The following is a 10,004-nucleotide window of genomic DNA, read 5'->3' as shown; positions in this document are numbered from 1 at the left end:
CAGAATCCTATTACCCTCTTCTGTAGTACCCACCAAACGGAATAAAAGGTTATCATTAACCCCCTTCCTTAAGCAATTACTCTTTGAGGTCATGTGTAGACCATTTTAAAGGAGTTCCAAAAGATGAACTGGACTTAACAGGTAGGGTGGCAAATGCTATCTACCTTTGACTTTTGTCTTTCCCTCTGACCCAATGAACGCTGGCATTACTATCTTCCGCTTAACCCCAAATTGTTTGGGGAATAAGTTCTCAACACTCACTGCCATTAAGTCAGTGCTGACTTCATAAGGAGCTCCCTGTGGGTTTCTGAGACTGTAACTGTTTATGGGAGTAGAGAGTCCAGTCGTTCTCCTGTGGTGCTACTGGTGGTTTTGAACTGCCAACCATATGGATCACAGTACAACGTGTAATCACTACACCACAAAATCAGGAGAGGTAAAAAGACACATCATGCACAAGTGTACACAATTTTTCTATTGCTCTTTCTTTGATCCTGACTCCTAGGCCCAACAAGCACAGCAAACAAGAAAGCTCTCTCTCTCTCTCTCTCTCTCTCTCTGTCTCTCCCTCCCTCTCCTTTCCTCTCCCACCCTCCCTCCTTCCCTCTCTTCCCTCTCCCATATCTCCCATATTCCATTTCCCTTCTCTCCTCCCCCTACCCCCTCAACTCTCTCTTCTACCTACAAGGCTATGGGTGATTTTGGTTAGAGACTATTCTGAGAGGAAGTGATCTAAAAAACAGCAAAGTTAGGGTGTGAGTCTTAAGGTATAGTCATTTTTGGTGAGGACTCATAGATTAACCTTTCCAATAGATGCTGACAGGAGATAAAAACTCCCTGAGAGCAAACTTCAGGTAATATTGGATGGGAATTAGAAGGAACCACTCCAGCTTTCTCATTCCTTGGGTAAGGATAACTCAAAGACATGCTCTACTCCATCTTCCAGAGTTCCCCCTGAGGACTGAGTCCCAGTTTCCCATAGAAGTGCTGTGTTCCAGAATGCACTCTGTCCTGCTGTGCTTCCCTTCTTCTACACAGGAGCCTCTGCTCACTTCCCAAGGAAACTTCTAGAACTTGAGTCCGTATGTCAGGGTCTTGTCTGGGGGAATCAAGGAAGCGTGCCTCAAGGAAGCATGGCATTTGGAACTTAGAAGGTGAATTTGTTTCCCCAACTATAAGATGGGGGTAAAAAAACAGATGGAGGTCATAATGCCTTTGTTACCTAACAGCATTGGGAGGCACGCAGGAGATAGCATATGGTATATGAAACTGGCAGTTTGGAAGGTTATAAAGAACCAGGCAAATCTACATTATCCTTCATGAGGATTATTCTCTTTTCCTCCCGCAGGTAGGACTTTTTGTAAAATGAATTTTTATCTTTGAAATGTAGACTCACAAGCAGGTAACACAACAGTACCCAGAGTCCCGGGTACCCTTCACCCAACTTCCCGTTTTGGGACATTTCATTTGATGCATACAATATCTAAATCCGGAAATTGACATTGATGCAATACTGTCAACTAGATTCACAACTTTGTTTCTGGGTTGGGACTGCTTTGTAAGGCCCTTACCAATCTGTCAAGGAGCCCTGGTGACACAGTGGTTACACACTTTAAACCCTTTGCTGCTAACTAAAAGGTAGGTGATTTGAACCCACGCAGTCACTATATGGAAAAAAGACCTGGCCATTTGCTGCCATAAAGATTACTTCCTGGAAAACTTATGAGACAGTTGGACTCTGTCACCTGGTGTCACTAGCAGTCAAAAATTGACTTGATAGCACCAAATAACAATGATCGGCCATACCGTGTATCATCTGACAGATGGTCTCCATTTTCCTCATCTTTAGTGATCCTTGTACAATGAATCACTTTGCACTTGAATCACCAATTTTTAGTTTCCACTACATTAGAGCAGGTTCTAATTTTTCACCTTCAACCATTGTCTTCATCACACTTCAAAACTGTGGGACGCAATCCCGTTCCTTCTGATCCAAACCTTCCCTATCGTTGCCTCTTGAACAACAGGTGGACTTCATAGGCTAGCTCCTAAGATCTTGGATCCTGGTAAGAAACTTTCTGAGCCATTGAACGTAGCCCTTGCCAAGCGAGCTGTTTCCAATGATGAATTGGATACGATGTTTTCATTAGGAAGTGAGTTCTTTTACTTGAGTTGCTTTCAAAGTCTTACATAAATGTTCCCTTTATTTAGGTGATTCATATTCTTCTGAGATTTTCAAGTTATTTGGTCACCCTTTTCTTTGTAATCCTGGGGCTTCACCTTTCGTGCACAGAAAAAAAAAAGTGTGTGTGTATGTGGGGGGGGGGGCGCTTCTCCTCATCAATTCTCCAGTGAAGAAAAGGGTCGAAGGGTCATTCTCAGTAGCGCCTCAGTAATCTCCTGTTCTCTCTTTGAATGCAACCATTATTCCTTGGTGAGCAGATAATTTATCTCCTCGCCACTGCCTTCTTGGTTAAAGGTTAACAAAAATGATATCCCCTTCAAGTTCAAACTCTTGGAATGTGCAGAACCCCTGCTGCCAACAAGGTCTTTCAAAACAAGGAAACAGAAAAACACACCAAGCCACGTCGCAGAGAGCTGCTGTCATTTTCCTTCTGGATGCCCGTGGGAGCTGAGAACCACGGTACGCTTCTGAAAATGCTTTGGGGCATAACTTCTCAAGGATCCCCAGGATTGCATTCCTCTTGTAGCAATTCAGGACCCATTATCTAAATGCTAGAGCTACCCCACTCAGAGTTTTCCAAGCGTTTATTCTTCTCTACGGAATTCTCTCGTGTGTTCCTCACCTTGTTTCCTCTTTTCTTTCTTTTTTTTTAAAACATTGTATTAGGGGCTCATACAACTGTTATCGCAATCCATACACACATCAATTGTGTAAAGCGCATTTGTACATCATTCTCAAAACTTTTTCTCTCCACTTAAACCCCCGACATTCGGTCCTCTTGTTTCCTCTTTTCAAGGCAATAGCTCTCCCAGCGAGATTCCCAAACTACAGCTCATTCTCAATGTCGCTCCAGGAATTTGATCTCATATCTCTGCTTACTCACAAGTCCCATTTCCATTGGCGATACCACCATTCTTCCTGTTGTCGGAGTCAAACCCTCAGTGTGTTGGTTTATCATTGATGCTATTTTTTACTTCTTCGTAGGAGGTGCTTCAGAAACTGTGGTCCTGTTCTATCGCCTCTGCCATATCCACCACCCTGCAAATCACTGTAAGATATTGAGTGTGCAAAAAGTGGATCCTCACGATGTTCTGATTTGGGGCAAACTGATATTGCTTTAGAAATCCCTAAGCGATACAAAGAGTTGAGGCATTCAGTTGCTAACGGAAGGCTGGCGGTTCAAATTCGCTCAGAGGTGCCTTGGAAGAAAGACCTGGAGAGTTACTTCCAAGAAAAACCTGTGGACCCCAACTTTGGTCTGATACCCATGGAGTTACCATGAGTCAGAGTTGACTCCACACCAACTGGCTTGATATCACTTTGGAAACACATCACATGAAACACAGGGCACTCATAGTGAGGAGTCTGGTTGTTCCTAACCTATAAATCACTCTCTCTCGCAAACATTCCGTGTCCGTTTCCAGATCGCTGCCTTTTTGTTTTGTTTTGTTTTTCTCCATTCCATCTTCTTGGCCAAAACTACCCTCTGGGCTTTTGCTACAAGTAATATTTCACCCAGACTTAAAATGTGGCCACTCCCAGCCCTGTTTGCATCCTTTTTTTGGAATGCAGGATTACCGCTTGAATTGTTTATGAATTTCCTTTGCCAGTATCTTGCATCTTCTTCAACTAGACTACATTCTCCTTGGGGGTAGAGACAATGCCTCTAATTTTTAATAAAAATTTCACTGTAAAGAACATTTTCTTTTATGTATTATTAGTCATAGCATGATCATCATTAATGATTTTTTTTTTGTCATCATGTGAATGCTGCTTAGGGCCATTATCCAAACAGGGACCATTTATATCCATAACTCACCTCTGTAGTAACAAAAGCAAAACAAAGCGACAAAAAAGAACAAAACAAAACAAAACAAAAACAACCAATGACAAAAAAAGAAAAGCCTGTTAATACTTCAAGGTCTGTTTGTTGACCTTTAGGAGTGTTTTCTGGTCGAGTCTGATGGGGTGCCCTGCCCTGGCCCCAAAGTCTATTTTTGGTACTCACTTGGGACTTCCTTGCTCTGCTCACCTTGCTGTTCTGTTGCACGCTCTTGGTGTTTTGCCTTGGTGTGGTGGGGTCAGATCAGCACAATTCCCACACTGTGTCTCCAGTGTTGTCCCCTGTAGGGTTATGGGTCAATGAGGGATGTCGTGTCTTATAGTGGTCCTCTCTGTGCATTGGCTGCTCTGAGCGGGGATATGGTCCTTAAGGCTTGGTGGGCCAGGGTATGTTCCACTCTCTCTTCCTCCCCCTTCATTTGCTCCCATGTGCTCTGATCAAACATGTCCCTCTCCCTGAGCTATAAATTCGGTGCTGACCTCTGAAGTAAATTCTTCTGGGGGGAGGGGCAGCTGTCCACGTAGTTGGGATTCGGGCCGGCCCCTCAGAGAGATGTATTTTTAATCCCCTTTCATCTGAGTGACCTTAGGTTACAAATAAACCAATCATTTAGAAGTTCTCAAGTCTCCAAAGTTTTCAAATGCACATATAGAAAGGGTTACAGGCAGCAAGATTTTTTCTGTTTTCTTTCTTTCTTTCTTTTTATCCAATATTTCTTTTAAAAAATCATTTTATTGGGCCTCATACAATTATCACAATACATAGATCAATTGTGTAAAGCACACTTATACATTTGTTGCAAGATTTTTAAGAAGCCTCTTTCATATCCACATCCTCTTCTAATTTCTGTTCCAATTTGTCTTCTAGCTGCTTTCCTTTGCCTGAAAGAGGTGCCCCGATGAGATGGATGTTTTGCTTAATTTGGTGTCCTGAACTTTCTGTAGCTCTTCTTCTTTAACCTGCTCATTATGAATGTAGCTTGATGTTTCGGTTTGATCTCTTCAACTTTCTTCTTTGTATCCAAAGTTTTATTTCATACCTTTTCTATGTTTTTCAAATTCAAATGAATTAGCCATCTAAGCTCTCTACCAGCAGCTTTTTTGGAATGCCTTGGTCTGTCTGACCTTGTGAGGATTTTGCTTCTTTTGAAAGTTTTTATGACATTTGGATTTACAGACTCGGAACACCTTGCAGTCATTGTGCACAAACATCATGCGGTGACCTGAGGGAGACAGGCCCGGAACAGAAAGAACACTTCTCTGCACACATGTTGACCCCTTGTGGATGCCCATCTCTATTTTTTATAGCCTTATTGTGATATAATTCACATGAGATACTATTTATTTATTTTAAATGTGCATATAATTCAAAGTTTTTAAGTATACTTATAAATCTATGCAACCATCATGGTAGTCCATTTTAGAACATTTTCATCACCTTAAAAAGGAACTCCTACACCCATTAGCTATAAGTCCCCTACGCTCCAGCCTCTGGTGACGGCTAATCTACTTTCTCTCTCTCTATGAACTTGTATATTGTAGACATTTCACACAAATGAAATGATATAATAGGCATTTTCAGGGTTTATATGCATAGTATTTTCAGGGCTTAATGATATCGGAAGACCAGGAGGCAACTACCGAACCAACCATCAGTTGTTCCCATGAAGGTTCAAATTGAGACACTCTCCAAATTTTATCAAGTAGGTTCTTACTCATAGTGAGTGACCAGACAGTAGCCAATGGAAGCACACGATGAAGAAAAAGAGAATGTTTCAAACAGTGGCTTGAGAAGACCAAGCGTGGGGTAAGTCAAAAGGCATTGCTACAAAATCATAGAAACCTTTATTAAACAAAAAGATCAAACTGTGAAGCGGCTGTTTCTCGGCATAGCCTCCATCTGCATCCATGTAGCTCTAAGGATGGTGTTTCCATCGTGTCCAATCTTCTCCCCAAAGAACTCTGAACCTTCTGATTTACACCACATCACAACAGCAGCTCGGGGGTCCTTGAGAAACTCGAGTCTGGTTCTTTGAGTTTGGGGGAACTAAAAGAAGCTGGAGCAGCAAGATCAGGGCTGTAGAGTAGATGAGATAACGCTTCCCAATGAATTTTCTGGATAGCCTCCAAGAACGAGCAGGTGCATTGTCATGATGTGGGGAAAGCTCCTCAGCACATCTTTCCTGGCCTTCTTCTTCACCAATCCAGTTTTTCACCTGCCTAAAGCCTCTTCATCATAAGCCCCTGTGATCATTCTGTGTCCTTTGAGAAAATCTATCAAGACTACCTCCCTTGGAATCCGCTGATGCCCCCGCCCCCCAAAATAGTGACCAGCAGATCCCCTTGGAAACCATTGTTTGGACTGAACCTTTTTTTGGAAGGCACCCTAAGGAGGCTAACATGGGTGCATTCCTAGGAGAACTTGTATTCAGTCATCCAGTGATCAGAGATGTGTTCCAACAGTTTTTTGTTGTTTGCAATAAACCCATGCGTGTATAAACCGGAACACTGTATTAACCAGGAATCATTTGTAACTGACCCTTGTATTATATGGAAATGTGCAAAGACCCAGAGTTTCCAAATTAAAAGAGAAGGCACTTAGCATTTCTCAGTTTGAAGAACTAAAGGAAAAACTTAACCTTGAGTTGCAGTATTGACAGTTTCTATGGACAAAAGATTGAATGATACAGAAAACAATAAAAGAAGATGAAAAGAACTCAGAATCACAGTACCCACAATAATTGGTTAATATTCAACTATTTCAAGAGAAGGCTATGGTCAAGAATCAACGGTATTGCAACAAAGAGTCCAAGCTGCAACGAAGGCACTTTGGAAAAACAAGGATCCAGGAATTTCATATGACTATCCAGCTGAGAACCATTTGTGGAAATATCCATTCTTTCCCTCCATTGAATGGTCTTGACACCTTTGTCGAAAATGTGCTGACCATAGACATGTTTAATTCTGAATTCTCCACTCTATTCCCTTGATCTACCTGTTTGTTCTTATGTTACTTCCATACTTTTTTTTACTGTTGCTTTGTAGTAAGTTTTCATATTGGAAAGTGTGAGTCCTCTTTGTTATTCTTTTTCAGAATTGTTTGGACTATTCTAGGCCCATTGCAATTTCATATGAATTTTAGAATCAGCTTGGCAATTTCAATAGGGGAGACAGCTGGAACTCTGATAGGGATTACATTGAATCTGTAGGACAATCTTGGGAGTACTACCATCTGAACAGTGTTAAGTTTTTCTGAATTGTGAACATGGATTCTTCCCCTTTTATTTACATCTCCTTAATTTCTTTTTTCCCCCTTATTTCTTTTGATAATGTTTTGTAGTTGAAAAAGGTATAGGTTTTTTAACTTCTTCCATTAGATTTGTTCCTAATTATTTCTTTTTGATACTAGTATAAATTAAAATTTTAATATAGGTTTTGAATTGTTCACTGAAAATATATGGAAACAGTTGATTTTGTTTCTTGACCTTTTGGGTCACAGCCTAACTTTAGTTGTGTATTAGTTCTAACAGATTTTCGGGGGTAGATTTCCTATCATTTCCTGTATCCAAGTTCATGTCATCTGCCAGTAGCGTGAAATGCTGCACATCGAGTTCAATGGCGAATTGCAGTGGTTAAAAGCAGACATCCCTGACTTTCTCCTGATCTTAGTGGGGAAACATTTCCTTTCACCACTAAGTCTGGGGTTGTTGCTAGTTGTTCGTTAAGTGACCCTCTGCACAACAGATCAAAACCCAACTGGTCCTGCACCAGTCTCACAATGGCTCTTAGGTTTGAATCCATTGTTGCCGCTACATTGATCCATCTCATTAAGGGCTTTCCTATTTTTTGTGCCCCCCCTCTGCCCCCCAAGCATGATGACCTTCTCCAGGATCTGGTCTCTCCTGATAAAATGTCCAAAGTATGTGAAATGAAGTCCTGCCATCTTTGCCTCCAAGGAGCATTCTGGATGGTGTTAGCTATGGGGTTTTTTTTTTTCATAAAAACTCTCATCAAATTCAGGAGGTCTTTTATTCCTAGTTTGTTGCATGCTTTTATCATGAAAGGGTTTTGGATTTTGTCAAATGCTTTTTCTGAAAACATGATGGAGATGATCATGTTTTGCTTTTTATTCTATTCTAGTTTTGTTTTTTATTCTATTGATATGCAGTGTGCCACAGTAACTGGTTTGGGGATGTGAAACCAACCTTGTATTCCTGGGATAAATTTAGCATGGTCATAGTGTATATTTATTTTTATGTGCTGTTACACTTGGTTTGAGAGTATTTTATTAAGGATTTTTACATGCAGATTCATAAACAATATTGGACTGTAACTTTAGCTACTTTTTTTTGCAGCCTCCAGAAGAAGTGAGGTGGGCACCCTGAGGGTGTAATGGTTATGCATTGGGGCAGTCACTGTAAGGGCACAAGTTGGAAACCACCAGTCACTCCTTGGAAGAAAGACAGAGTTTTCTACCCCTGTAAAGAGTTACAGTTTCAAAAACTTGGTATCAACTAATGAGAGTGAGTTTTATAAGAACTGGGAGTCTGCCTCACTTAAAAAAGCTACACCATACACAAAGACACTTCACAAAAGTTCATGGAAAATTTTCATTTTCTTTAAATACCATTTTTTAAATGAATATTTTGAAGTCCCCTTGTATTACTCATGGTGGGCTGATAACTATATTCACGTGTTCACCAGTCTCAAGAAAACCAAACAGGAAAAGCAATTAAACTAACTCTTATTGAGCAGCTATGATGCACCACAGTCTTCTCTGACCATCTCATGTAAGTGCCCCACGCCCGCCCTCACCTGTAACCTCACCTGTTACTCAGTTCTATTTCCTGCATAATACTTATTGCTACATGGAATTATCATGTTTAATCATGTATTTATCTAACAAATGCTTCTTTTGGAATATGGTTCTTATTCCTTCAGGTATTATGTGTAATGGCTGCTAATTAAGCTGAGTGCCTCTCCATGAATTCCCATGAACCCCTTGGAAGGGATCATGTAGTCATTATTCATAGTCCTTTCCTAGGAGTAGCCTGGATTTAATAACTGGTCAGTACAGGTATAAAAGCTCACATACCTACTTTACTCTGCAGCAACTCTGTCCCAAACCAAACTCATTGCCATTGAGTCAATGTTGACTCATAGTGACTTTCTAAGACTAACTGTTTACTGGAGTAGAAAGCCCACTCCCCACCCCAAAAACTGCTGGTGATTTTGGACTGCCAACCACACAGATCAAAGCCCAACTCGTAACCACTCTACCACCATGGCTTCTGCAGCAACTCTGTAGTTCATCAAATTTCTAGAGCTCCTGGGGAATTAAGTGAAGCTTCTGTTATACCTACATCGTACTCCAACTTCTCCCTCTGCCCAACGCATCTTCTCTAACTTCCCTACTAGTGTTGTCCCGAGAGCGTGCATCCTATGCAAATATCCATCTCCAAGTCTGTTTCCAGGAAAATTGAACTAAAACACTTTAGTTATTTATTGGCTCTTCTCCCCGTGAGATGGTACCACAAGAGCAGGATCTTTATCTATCTTATTTACTGGGCCTACGGTAGTGTCTGGCATGGGATAGGTGCTGAAAAACACGTGTGACCTGTGGATAAATGAACAAATGGCATTTTGTTTGGTTGTACATCTAGTATCTAATATACTGATGTTGGTTTCTTAGTTGTGACAAATGTGTCAGAGTAAGATGTCAACAACTTGTGAGTTATATTCAGGAACGTTTTGTACTATCTTTACAACCTATCTGTATATCTGAAATTGTTATAAAATAACCTTTTTAAAATAAAAATGGTTACTCTGTTCAATTACTGAAGAACTTTTTAATGTGTTTGGAACAACGTGTGCATGTTAACCTACTTTTTCAATTGCAAATTTTATGAAATCTAAGTGCTTTTTGTTGATGCCCTTGAGTCAACCCCAATTCATAGTGAACCGATGTACAAAACAA

The 10,004-nt window shown here is 40.8% G+C and overlaps 1 pseudogene; it reads right to left on the bottom strand.

The window, feature by feature from the left end:
- Positions 1-4,835: 4,835 nt before the first annotated feature.
- On the bottom strand, positions 4,836-5,297 carry LOC101652740 (annotated as a pseudogene).
- Between the last annotated feature and the right edge of the window lie 4,707 nt (positions 5,298-10,004).

This window comes from Echinops telfairi, unplaced genomic scaffold (assembly GCF_000313985.2).
Source record: "Echinops telfairi isolate 266 unplaced genomic scaffold, ASM31398v2 ScPeMD7_53;HRSCAF=182, whole genome shotgun sequence".
Classification (NCBI taxonomy): Eukaryota; Metazoa; Chordata; class Mammalia; order Afrosoricida; family Tenrecidae; genus Echinops; species Echinops telfairi.
The sequence above is the reverse complement of the archived record's forward strand: the minus strand, read 5'-3'. Positions and strand labels throughout refer to the sequence as shown.